The sequence below is a fragment of the Sminthopsis crassicaudata genome, chromosome 1 (assembly GCF_048593235.1).
Source record: "Sminthopsis crassicaudata isolate SCR6 chromosome 1, ASM4859323v1, whole genome shotgun sequence".
Classification (NCBI taxonomy): Eukaryota; Metazoa; Chordata; class Mammalia; order Dasyuromorphia; family Dasyuridae; genus Sminthopsis; species Sminthopsis crassicaudata.
In genome coordinates this window covers 586,347,160-586,360,509 of record NC_133617.1, presented here as the reverse complement: position 1 = coordinate 586,360,509, position 13,350 = coordinate 586,347,160, and the positions used below count along the sequence as shown (strand labels likewise).

At 36.6% G+C, this 13,350-nt stretch overlaps 1 protein-coding gene across 2 annotated transcripts in view; it reads left to right on the top strand.

Annotated features, from left to right (window-relative positions):
- The window catches only part of SERINC5 (serine incorporator 5), a 112,450-nt gene that overhangs the window by 37,401 nt on the left and 61,699 nt on the right, over positions 1-13,350 (top strand). The gene's annotated exons all lie outside the window — the stretch shown is intronic.

Genomic DNA, 13,350 nt, shown 5'->3' with positions numbered 1-13,350 from the left:
TGTGCCTCTCCATTTTATTTTTCTTTTGGGACGAGGCGACATGACTCAAAACCTAGGACAAGCGGAATGCTGTCTGACCTAGTTTCACAACTTTCCCTACTGTGTGGACTGTACCTGAAAAGAATCACTTTGGAAGTTTTGGGCTGAAAGGAATGATTCTTTTTGAATCAATGGAAATTTAAGTAAGTGCTATCTCGTCTAGGCTGGGTTGCATTTGTTTAGTCTATTTGACTAGAAATAAATAACTCAAAAGAACAAACCCCTGCTCAGATTATTTGTGTGTGAGGCTTTTTTTTTTTTTTTTAATCATTTAATAAGCATTTCATTGTAGTTCTTGCAGTCACCCTGAACTCTTGAGCCACAATTCTGAATTCTGGATCTCAGTTGACTAACTTTTGCCCAGTAACTTAATAAATTAAAAGAGGAAAATAAGACCTTTTTTGTTGTATTATTTTTACCATTTTGACTTCCATATTCTATTTTATTCTCCATTAAATTTCTGTCTTATTCCTTGTTATTTGTACTTTAGGAGAAAAATTTCTGGCTTTGGCAAAATGTTAATCTTTTCAGATTTTTTAAAACAGATAAGTTTAAGTGAGCCATTGGTACCTACATAGTGGTGAGAATTAAAGGAGTTCCTCCAGGACTTTTAGGAGGGCTAGAGAATTTGGTTTGAGTTGCATGTGGATGAGAGTGTATTGGAGGGTAGCAGAGGGAGTACCCACTTTGGTTGTTGATGTCCCTAGAAGTGATTTTCCTGGTCAGGATAAAATTCAGTTTTCTTAAAGAAACTATGATTTCAAAGTTGGTCAGAAGTTAGCAGGGGGAAGGAGATTATTGGAGCAAAATAAATTTTTTTTCAAATTTACTTTGGGACCCAGGAAAGAAAGAATAAGAAACATTTCAGAAGGAAAATATGATTATTGTTGAGACAACTGGGGTTTAGTGACTTGCCCAGGGTCACACAATTAGGAAGTGTTAAGTGTCTGAGGTCAGATTTGAATTCAGATCCTTTTGACTTACCACCTAAGCTGCCCCTGGACTTCTTAAGTTTTTTCCACACTTGACCCCTTTTTGCCTAAGAAATTTTTACATGACCTGGGTAAAGGGATGCAAAATAGACATACAAATAAAACATTCATTATAATAAATAATAAAGAAATTTATTTTAAAATTATTCTTTGGTATACATATAATTTTACCATTTATTAATGATGAAAGTAAATTTGTATACTAATGAGGGATGTGTTGTTTATTTTTACATAAAGGAATTAAATCATGGTAGAATATTTGGTACCGCAGGATGTATAGAGCATTCAGAAATGGTTTACTATTGCCTAATTTTTTTCAACCCCTCTCCCCCATATTGTTATGCAACTCTTTTTTTTTTTTTTGAGGCTGGGGTTAAGTGATTTGTTCAGGGTCACACAGCTAGGAAGTGTTAAGTGTCTGAGACCAGATTTGAACCCTGGTCCTCCTGAATTCAGGGCTTTATCCACTGCGCCACCTTGATGCCCCTTTTATGCAACTCTTTATGGAGTTATGACCCATAATTTAAGAAGTTTTGCTCTAGGAAAGGTAAGGCTTTTAAATCTGGGTGGATCTTAATGGCATGTAAGAGTCAATATGAAATCTAGTTTTTGGTTGATGATATGTAGGTATAGTTCTAATCACTTTTTTTTAATCTGTAAGGGTGTTGAGTATCTTATAGTGAGCCCTTGTTCACGGGATCATAACTGCAAAGGTAAAAGGCTATTGAGATTATTAAGCCTAACAGCTCCTTTCTGCTCCAGATGTCCACTGATTTGCCCTGGAGAGGAAAACTGCTTGGTAAGCTTGGATCGCCCAGCTAATATGTTAATGAGATAGGATTTGAATTCTGTTCTTTCTGACTGACTGCAGAGTGGAGAAGGCAGGGCAATTGAGTAGTGTGCCTACTCTCTCTTACACTGTGGGACTGCATGCCATGAGCTCATAACATTATCTGATTGACAGCTAGCACTGGAGGCTTTTTGCTGACCAGCTGCTGCGAGCTATCAGGCTCAGGAGCTGTCCTTTTCTCCTACATCCTCAGTCCTTCCAGCCCAGCTCTAATAGGCAACATCCTGGAAAACAGCTCCACTGGGAAAGAAACAGTCCCCATCATCTGCCACACATAGGGCAAGCAAAATTCCTTGGCTAAAACAGCAAGGTGAGAGGAATCATCCGGGAAAGCCATCCATGGAGATGTAGCCTGCTCACTGCTCCTCCAGGGGCTATGACCACATTGACAGCAGACTCATAAAAGAATGTTTTTGTTATCATAATCCATGGCACTATCTATGGTTCATCTTCAGAAAACAATCTTTTTATGAGTGGAAATGACATTAAATAAGAGGCATCATTAGGGACCATGGGGGCTTTGTCTCCCCCATTAGAACATGAGCTCTTAGAGACTGGCTAATTGTTTTCTCAGTTATTAGCACAGTTTTTTGCCCAGAGCAAATACTTGATAAATTCATTAATTCATTCATGCATTTGTTATTCTTCATTCATTCATCAGAGTAGCATTATGAGAGTAGGATTTAGGTGTTTCTGGATATTCTCCTCATTTTCTCTGGAGTGTTGGACAAAGAGTTGGTGACAGCTGCTTCGTTCTGAACCATTTCTTTTTCCCTAAAGTGTGTTGGTGTTAGATATCAAGGGATCCTGCCAATAGTTGTTGGCTCCATAGCCTGTTTCTGTGCATTTTTGAGATCCAAAAGATTCTGTGTTGCTACTTTTACTGCCTTAGACTCAGGGGAACTGTTTGTTGAGCTTGGGGAGACTGGAAAAATTTGTTTATGACATTATTGCTGTTTAGGTGTTTGCTTGGCTTTTGATTAGGTATCTCATTTTATTGCTGTAGTTTGAATAGTTATTTAGCCCTGGGCAAAAATAGAGATAACTCTAGAATCTACTCTCCTAAAGGTGCAGGTTGGGTTTAAAAACCTTGTGTGATTAAAGTATAGCATTGGAAAAGTGAGAAGGATGCTAGATTGGAAATAGAAGACCTGGCTTGTACCATTTACAACGTGTGTGTGTGTGTGTGTGTGTGTGTGTGTGTGTGTGTGTGTGTGTGTGTGTGTGTGTAAAACTGGACATTTCATTTTATTTTTATAACAAAATATTTTTATTTTAAATAAAATATTTAATGTATAAGTAAAAGTATTTAATTTTTTCTCACTTCCAAGACGAGGTTGTTGGACTCTGTGGTGCCTCTCAAAATTTTCAGTTTTGACATCTTTATTCCAAAGAACTGCCCAAATTCCCAGTTATGGAAAAATATATATGAGTAGGAATCCTATATTTTTCAATTTTCCAGTGCTGGTAACAGGGTAGCCTTCTGCTGCCACTCTGGGAATGGTAATTACCTTCTTCAAGCAGGATTCCCTGTTGATTTTTTTTGCCAGGTTTTGCATGCTGCTCTATTCTTGTGCTAATCTGAGTGTGATTGTCTTGAGTATCTTCCAGCTGCTGACACATCTGGCTTTCATCTTGGCTCTTGCTTTCTGCTTTATAGCTATGGTGGAGATTGACACAAGATGGTAAGAAAGCAGTATTCTCTCTTGTTGGCCGCTTGCCTATTTTGAGAGTAGCTCAGGTGTTAATGGTAACAATAACAAAGGAAATGTTATGTTAATTTCCTCATGTAGTTATGTTTAGATTTAGGTACAGTTGCCTTAAATTGGGCAGTCTGGCAGGGATTTATTTATAACTTTTCTGCAGGCTAGCAAGGAGGATAATGAATTCCAAGATTTTAAAGTACCGCCCCAATTTTGAAAAGTGTAATTGCTACATTTTTGCTGAACTAAATGGAAAACACTACAGAGATAACCAAAAGATAATCAAAACCCCCTATATTCTTCTAAGGTTTTGGTAGCAAAGTTTGAATCTGATTAAATTAGCCTAGCTTTCCTTTCAAATTTCCCACAATCACATTTCATTTGCCATGATTTGTCTGACTGCCAATAACCAATTAGGTACACATTCTATGCATTCATTTGTGTATCTGTTAATAATTGGGCCCAGATGCTCGGAAAATTGATTTAAATGTTGAAGCTACTGTGGGGCTGGTTAGAACATGCATTAGCTTCATTTAAAAATGTTTTTTTCTTCATAATGCTAGGTTCTCCAATATATATTTTAGGATTGATAACTATGGTACATTATCATCATCATCATCATTATTATTATTATTATTATTTTGGTGAGGTAATTTGGGGTTAATTAACTTGTCCAAGATCACACAGCTAGTAAGTGACTGAATCTGGATTTGAACTCAGAGCCAGTGATTTTTTCACTGCATCATTTTGCTGCCCCATTATCATTTTTAAAACTAGCTATTAATATCCTTGTAACATATTTACCTTTGTTACTAAATTTAGATACATAGTACTTGGAGCTATAACAAAATTAGTGGTGCTCTTGCTTTGTTTCTGAAATAGAATATTGTGAATGTATCTTTGTAAAGAGGAGGAAAGGAAGGAAGCTAGTGGAAAGGCTATTCTCATACAATATAGTGTGTTGAATAACGAAAAAGCATTCCGTTTTTTTATCCACCATTTTATCACAGGTAACTGAACCATTGGTTTGGCTTTTATTGTTGAGGCAATTAGGGTTAAGTGACTTGCCTATATTCTCATAGCTAGTAAGTAAGTGTCTGAGTTCGGCTTTGAACTCAGGGCTCCCAATTTGGCTTTTAAAGGCTTCTATAATGTCTCTTATTTCCCCTAGTTTCTGAAACAAGTGTTAACCTCTGAAGTTCATTACATCTCACCTGAAGTGTTGAAATGATCTTCTATGGGCTTTCTTTCCCCTACTAACCCTCAAGTATGCTGTTGTTTCTTTGAGCAGCAGCTGGATAAGTTGATCAAAAATCATCAGTGATTTCATGGTGCTTACTGAAATTAAGTCTGAACTCCTCAGCATGCTATTGAAGGCTTCAGTTAATCTTTCTAATTTTCATTTAATAGCCAATCTGAAGTACTCACTGTGTCTCATGATTTCCTGCCTGTGTTTCTTTGCTTATATCTTTGGATGTGCTCCCTTTCTTTTTACTCATCAAAACCCAAACCATTTAAAAAAAACCCCTTAATACAACCTTCTTTCCTGATCCTAATCCTCCTGAACTTCCATATACTTTAGGTAGCTAGATAAAATATTATATTCTTATTATGAATCAGTACTGTGCCAAATGCTGGGGATACAATGAGACAATCCCTTCCCTTGAGTATATATTCTGTACATGGGAGAAAACAGCACTTAAAGGGAAGCTGGAAAAGGTGGGGTGGAGGGAGAGCCAATACAGAGACAAGGAATATCTATGGATGGCAAGAAGTGACTTGCACACCTGTTTCTTGCCAAGATAAATATTAAAAGTGAATTTAAGGAAGAATATAACTATCTTATTCTGTATTAACCATTTGGTTGTATATCACCCCTCATAAACTTCCAGACCACACACATCAGCTGGTTTCCTTCAGTTTTTCTTTCCTCTTATTGGTACAGAAAGACTTAAGGTGGAGTATTCTTGTCTGGCCTGTTATCCAGTTTGCACTGATACTTCAGAAAACCTACTAAGAAGATAACTCCCTTATCTATTTCCTAGAGCAAATAGTATAAATTTTCTTTTACCAAAAAATACTATTTTTATTTGTATGACCACCTGCATTTTAATGATGTCATCTTTCTTGTTTTTTTTTTTTTTTTTTAAATAATGTATAATTCTTGCTTGCTAAATCACAAATTGTGCATTCCCTATCAATTGCTCCAAGGAGAATGACAGCTTCTTTCTGATTCTAAATTCTGGCTTATAGCATTAGCTAGTTAAACTGATAAAAATAAAGAATCCAACATAAAGCAAAAACTCGCCTATTAGAGCCCAGGGTGGTCCCGGCACAGAGATCATGGTTTTTGTTTGAAAGATGAGAGTAAATCACTGGCAGTGTGATGCTTTTGGCACTTAGCACATTCTAAGTTTACTTGTGTGGCTACTTGTATACCTCTTCTACATTGTAATCTCTTCAGTAGCTGGGACTTTTTGTTGTTCATCTTCAATTCTTTTATATCAACTTATATCAACTAGCCTGCTATTTGAACAAGTATACAGGAGGCAGGTAATAAAGTGTGGCCTAATGGTACATGTGAGGAGAAGTCTTCTCATTAGGGTGAATTTGAAGAAAGAAGAAACCACATTAGCACAAAGTCTTGTAATGATGGATGCTTTTTCCCTTCAGGAAACTTGGTAAAATAGAAGAGGCGTGGAAATCAGTAGGGGGATTGAAGGGATGCTAATGATACATGCATTGGAAGAATGCTTTTGCTTTTAATCATTTGAAATGGACTGAGAGATTCCAGGGAAGAAGGTTAAATAACTTGAGAAAAGGCAGCTTGATAGTTTTCCTATATAGAAAATATAGGAAAAAGTATTTTGCCATCTTCTATATGTTAATAGAAAGACAGCTATTGTATGCCTAGATTATGTTAGGGCACAATTTATTTTTGTGCAACAAAGGCACAAGAACTGTTTTCAGGGATTTAAGAAATCTATATGTTATATGATATAGTCAGCCCATTTTTCTATACTTTTTCCCCCCTAAGGCAATTTGGGGTTAAGTGACTTGCCCGAGGTCACACAGCTAGGAAGTGTTAAGAGTCTGAGGCCTAATTTGAACTCAGATCCTCCTGACTTCAGGGCTGATACTCTATCCACTGCACTAACTAGCTACCTCTTTCCTGTAATTTTGATACAGTCAGTGCTAGGGTAATACTAGTTACCTTGTAGGAAGGATCCCAAGGTAGGGCAAAATACTGGACTTAACTGTATAATCAAAGAAATATTAAATTGTCCATAGAATAATATATTGATGTTAAGGGCCAGATCAGTTCTCCATAGCTGTGGATCATAGCATCTGAAGGAGTTGCAGGGCAGCCTTTGCTGACACAGGTGTTGAGGACTGGGAATGAGATAAATTGGAGGCAGAGGAAAGAGGAGGGAGGTCAGACAAAGCAATGGCCTCTCCATCAGAGAGGTCGGAGAGCAGCAACTGCCTCTCAGTCTCCTTGTATCATCCTCTCACAAGAGGAGATCCATTCTGGGTTGGATCTCCAGCAGCCACTGTCAGGTGACTCCCGTGTTTTCCAACAGATTGAGAACTAGAAGGCACCCAGGAAGCCTTATAGACTTATATTCATTTTACTGATGAACAAAGTTAGGCCCGGAGACTTTGCCCAAGGTCTTTTGCACCTCAGGAGGTTCCCAGGTTCAGAGTAACTGGCTCAGTTTTGGTGTCATGGCCACCTTGGGATTATACTGGTTCCTCTAGGGAGATCAGTCAGTTCAGGTGTTTTATGAGGGTGGGATGAAAATCTGGTTAGTTTCCACCCTGAGATCATTGGCAAAGACACACCCGTCAGCTAGGTAGCTGGGATTTTGTGACTACAGAATCTAGCTATATGGGTTTCAGAAAAGAAGATGGGGTGAGAGTAAGGACATATCTGCAGGGAAGAAAGGAGGAGAAGGAAGAGAGACCAGTGTGGCAAGATTCCAATAGCTTTTTTGAAGTGGTAGAATGAATTTTAGAGTAAGGACATATCTGCAGGGAAGAAAGGAGGAGAAGGAAGAGAGACCAGTGTGGCAAGATTCCAATAGCTTTTTTGAAGTGGTAGAATGAATTTTAATTTGCTCCTTTAGTGTGGAGAGCAGTAGAAAGGGAGAAGAGAGGTGAAGGGAGGTAGCTATGGCTTTATTTGTTTGAAAGGTCTTCAGTCATCACAAATCTCCTTGCTAAATTCCAAATAATCTAGTATGGCAAAAGAGGGTTTGACTTGGCTGCTGGATGAAATTCAAAATAACTTTTTTGCCATCTTGAAGCATAAAAAAAGGGAGGTGATTGTTCTGGATCCTACCTTCTCTTCCTGGTCTTTCCTTTTCCTTCCATAGTCCTTACTTCCACATTGTTAACTATAATTTATCAAACATAGTTGGTTCTCAATGCAGGAACACATTTCATTTTTCTGTTTTTGTTCTGGTGGTGCAATTTCTTTGGTGTAGGATCTTCCTTGACCAATGTAAATTGGCAGCAGTTCTGCAGCTTAGTTGGTTCACAGAGCCAGTATTTCTAATGCAGGGGGCTGATTGTCTTCCTGCTACCCCAAAGCTGCTTTCCTCCTTCCATCCCTCCATCCCTTCTTATTTCTCTCTTCCTCCCTTCCCCTTTCTCCCTTTCTCTCTTTCTCCCTTCCTCCCTTCCCTTTCCTCCTTTCTTTTTTTAAAACTATAGGGTGACTATTTTTGTCCACCTGCATTTTTGATTCCCTTCACAGGCTAATTGTACACTATTTCAAAGTCTGATTCTTTGTGTACAGTAAAACAACTATGTATGCTTATATTGTATTTCATTTATACTTTAACATATTTAACATGTATTGGTCAACATGCCATCTGGGTGGGGGAAGGAGGGGAAAAATTAGAACAAAAGGTTTGGCAATTGTCAATGTTGTAAAATTACCCATGCATATATCTGGTAAATAAAAACTATTAAAAAAAAACACTATAGGGTGAGAGAATTTGGAAAAAGGAACTACATATAGTTGAGGTTTTTGCACCTGTAATTTCATAATAATTATAATCATAGAAATTTAAAGCCCTGAACAACTTTTTGAATGTCTACTGTTGTCTTATTCTCTTTTAGCCAGAGGTTCTGACCTTTTGGGGCTCAGGAACCTCTGACTCAATTATTTTATTTTCCATCCAGATATGGTAGAACATTCAAAGAACATTGAATTTGAAGTCATCAGACCTGTGTTTGAACTTCCTGCCGTTGTGACTCTCAGCAAGTTTTTTACCTCACATTTTACCTCTTGTCTCAGAGGCAGGAAAATCTGGTTTAATTTGGCTTCAGACCCTTATTTAGCTCTCTGATTTCTAGACAATTCACTTTACCTTTGTATGCCTTAGTTTCTTCATCTATAACACAGGGATAACAATACCTACTTCCCAGGATTGTTGTATTGTGTGGCCTCTCAGAGAGGTTAGAAAACAATATCTGCCTCTCAGTCTCCTTGTATCATCCTCTCACAAGAGGATATAATGATATAATATTCATAAAACATCTCATAAACCTTAAAGTAGTATGTAAATGCTTGATGATATTAGTGTTATTGTTCTTGTAACCAAGGGACTGATTTCAGAAAGTTGTAAGTCTTGTATAAACTAATACAAAATGAAGTCAGCAATACCAGAAGAATAATTTATATAGCAGCAAAAACATTGTAAAGAAAAACCAACTTTTAAAAACTCCAGGAATTCTGGAAGAGTTATAGGAATACTAGGTTGCTAGAATAAAATAATAATAGTGATGATGATTATTATACTGTCATTCTCTTCACACCAAAATTTTTGTGAAGAAAGTTTTTTTTAAACTTAAAACTACAAATATGAAATATAACTAGTCACAGGTTAAGTTTTTGCCTTTAGTCCACTTAGTTTCTGGAATTTTAATATCTTTTGCTGCCTGAAATTATCCTTTACATGTATCATCTGCTTCACCTTTAGCTAATATTCATCCTAACCACTGATAAGTACTTACTTTTTTGTAGAGCAATCTGCCTATACACCTGGGAGAAATGTAAAATTTAAAGGAGTCTGACCTCTTGGAATTCAAAGTGTATCTTTTATCTAAGATCTTTGTCTGTACTTCTGGCTTTGGAGCCTCAAAGGCTTCAGAGCTCCCTAGGAATTTTAAAAAACTTCTCATACTGGGAATACTTGTCTTTCAGTAACTATGCCATATCCTCGTCATGCTTACAAATAAATTTTGTTGTTATTTTTTCTATTTCAGTAAAATGATTTGTTGGTAATTTATTTTGGATGACATTGAATATATAAATTAGTTTAGGTAAAATTGTCATTTTTATTACATTGGATCAACCTATACATGAACAATGAATAGTTCTTCAATTATTTAAATCTGATTTTATTTGTATAACATCTAAAAAAAAATTTGGTCACATAGTTCCCGGATTTGTTTTGCCAACAAGCTTTTAGAAAATCTAGTTCCCAAAGAGACCATGTATTTTTTTTTTTTTTTTTTTTTTAATATGGCTTTTAATTTACAAGCTATATGCATGGGTAATTTTTCAGCATTGACAATTGCAAAACCTTTTGTTCCAACTTTTCCCATTCTTTCCCCCATCCCCTCCCCATATGGCAGGTTGACCAACACATGTTACATATGTAAAAGTATAAATTAAATACAATATGTGTATACATGCCCATACAATTATTTTGCTGTACAAAAAGAATCGTACTTTGAAATAGTGTACAATTAACCTGTGAAGGAAATCAATAATGCAAGTGGACAAAAATAGAGGGATTGGGAATTCTATGTAGTGGTTCACAGTCATCTCCCAGAGTTCTTTCACAGGGTATAACTGATTCAGTTCATTACTGCTCTATTGGAATTGATTTGGTTCATCTCATTGTTGAAGATGGCCATGTCCATCAGAATTATTCATCATATAGTATTGTTGTTGAAATGTACAGTGATCTCCTGGTCCTGCTCATTTTATTCAGCACCAGTTCATGTAAGTCTCTCCAGGCCTTTCTGAAATTATCCTGTTGGTCATTTCTTATAGAACAATAATATTCCATAACATTCATATACCACAATTTATTCACCATTCTACAATTGATGGGCATCCATTCAGTTTCCAGTTTCTGGCCACTACAAAAAGAGACCATGTCTTTTTCACATATATGTCTGATCTTTACAGTAATTTTTAAGGTGATTTGTATAAGTAGCATTCTCATTTTACAGATAAACAAATTGGAACTTACAGAGGTTATGACTTGCTGTCACCAGCTAGTAGGGGAAAATATTCCATTTGACATCAGGGTTGTTTTTCCCATATGGATTCTATTGGACTTCAGAGCCCAACTTAGATTTTAACATTGTAACATCCTTCTTTTTCACATTTACTTTGGGGAAAGGTAATGGATTTTTTCATACTGTGAATTAAGGTTTAACAAATGAGCATTTTTGGATTATCAAAAATAATACAGCAGGGTTACTTGGGAGATGTATATGAAGTAATCTAGGGAGGTATGTGGAAAACTGACAGATGGAGATGACCTTTACAGTTCTATCTCTCTTGCTAACTTGTAGACCTTCCCTCCTGGCTATAGGGCCAGGATTAATTTAATTCCAGTTAGTTTGGTTAATTAGTCCAAGCAACCTAGGGTCTAACAAGAGATTTCATCAAGAAGAGGAACAAGCTACTTGGGAAGAGTGAGGTGTCTGGGATTTGTTTCCAATTTTTTGTGAAATGTTACCTGACTTAATAGCAACTAACCCAATCTAAGGAGTGCTTTGGGCCCTGTGGGTGAAGGATGATGTCATTCTTGCCTCTTAAAGAAATCTGCTTTCAGTATAATGGCCATTAAGCCAGACTCTACATTATAAAATGCTTTCTCTTTCCAGCATATAATTATTTTTAAAAAAATAATAGCTTTTTATTTTCAAAATACATGCAAAGATAGTTTTAAGCATTCATCCCTGCAAAACCCTTGTGTTCCAAATTTTTCTCCTTTCCTTCCCCTATCCCCAAGACAGCAAGCAATCCAATATATGTTAAATAGTAATTCTTCTATACATATTTCCACATTTATTATGCTGCACAAGAAAAATCAGGCCAAAAAGGAAAAAAAAAAAGAAAGAAAAACAAAAGTAAGCAAACAGCAACAAAAAAGATGAAATTACTATGCTTTGATCTACACTCAGTCCCCATGATCCTCTTTCTGGATGCAGATGGTTCTCTTTATCACAAGTCTATTGGAATCACCTCATTGTTGTTGATCATCCTGTAATCTTGTTATTGTCATGTACAATGTTCTCCTGGTTCTGCTCACTTATAGTCTTTCCAGCCTCTCTAAAATAATTCTGCTGATCATTTCTTATAGAACAATAATATTCCATAACATTCATATACCGTAACTTATTCATTCTCCAGCTGATGGGCATCCATTCAGTTTCCAGTTTATTGCCTCTACAAAAAGGACTGCTATCAACATTTTTGCACACAGCTTATAATTCTTGTATGTGGTTCAGCTCCGTTCTTTTTTTTTTTGCACCATTCTCAGCATTCTGTATTTCATTCTTATCTTTCCTAGGCTTCCTTTGTTTCTTTATCCTCTCTTTAGACTTTTTCTACTTTGTTCTAGGTGCACAATATCCTTACTTCTGATTTCCTAAAGCCTCCTATTGTATCTAAACCTGTGATCCAGGAAGTACCCCAGTATTCCAAATGATCTCCACCCAACCTTCCTTCCTAGAATGTTAGCTCCTTATCAAAGTAACCTAGTCTTTGCCTGATATTCTTCATTATCTTAAATTCTTAAATTATCTTAAAGCCCCTTAACAGTGATGTAAATCACTGTCTTTATTGCAAGTATTTATTTCCTACTGGCATCCAGTCTTAAAGCTTTCTTGCATAGCATGTGCCCCAAATCAGAGGATTTGAGAGTTAGCAGAACCTTAGTGTTCATTTAATCCAAAGCATCTGTGAAAGACATCCCCTTTATAACATACCTGACAAGTTGTCTTCCTTCCTCTGCTTGAAGACCTCCAAGGAAACAGCTCATTTAATTTTTCAGCAATTCTAATTGTTTTTCCTGATATTTGCCCTCTGTACTTCTGTCCTAAGGGATGAAACAGGACTAGCATTATCTCTATTTTATGTGCTATCCCTTCAGATAACTTGAAGACAAGCTCTTATGTCTCCTCTGAGGCTTCCTTTCTCCAGGGTAAACATACCCAGTTCTTTGAAATGATTTTTTGACTTGATTTCAAGACTCTTTAGCCCTCCAGATTGCCCTTATACAATTTCCAGCTTACTCCATCCCTAGCAATCATTTCATCCTGGAAAATAATTTCTGATGGCTCCTGGGAATCCTTCCCTCAGATTGGATGATGACTCCAAAAACCTCCATTTAAAGAAATAGTCAAAATTAGCCATCTCTTTGTTTTCTGATATTGGTGGTCTTTCCCTCCTCCCCTGTTCCTTTTGTGACTTTCTCATTAGCGTATAAGCTCCTTGAGGGCAGGGACTGGCTATCTTTTTGGTTGCACATGTATTCCCAGCACTATGCAAGTGCCAGACTTATTGACTTGATTAAAGGCAGTGATTTAGTACAGTTAATAAAATAAAACTCTGGGTAATATTCTTACTAAATGGTGGCACCCAAATGGGAACATCATAACTACAATAGTTTTTTAAAAAGCTTTTTACTTTCAAAACATATTCATGGATAATTTTTCAACATTGATT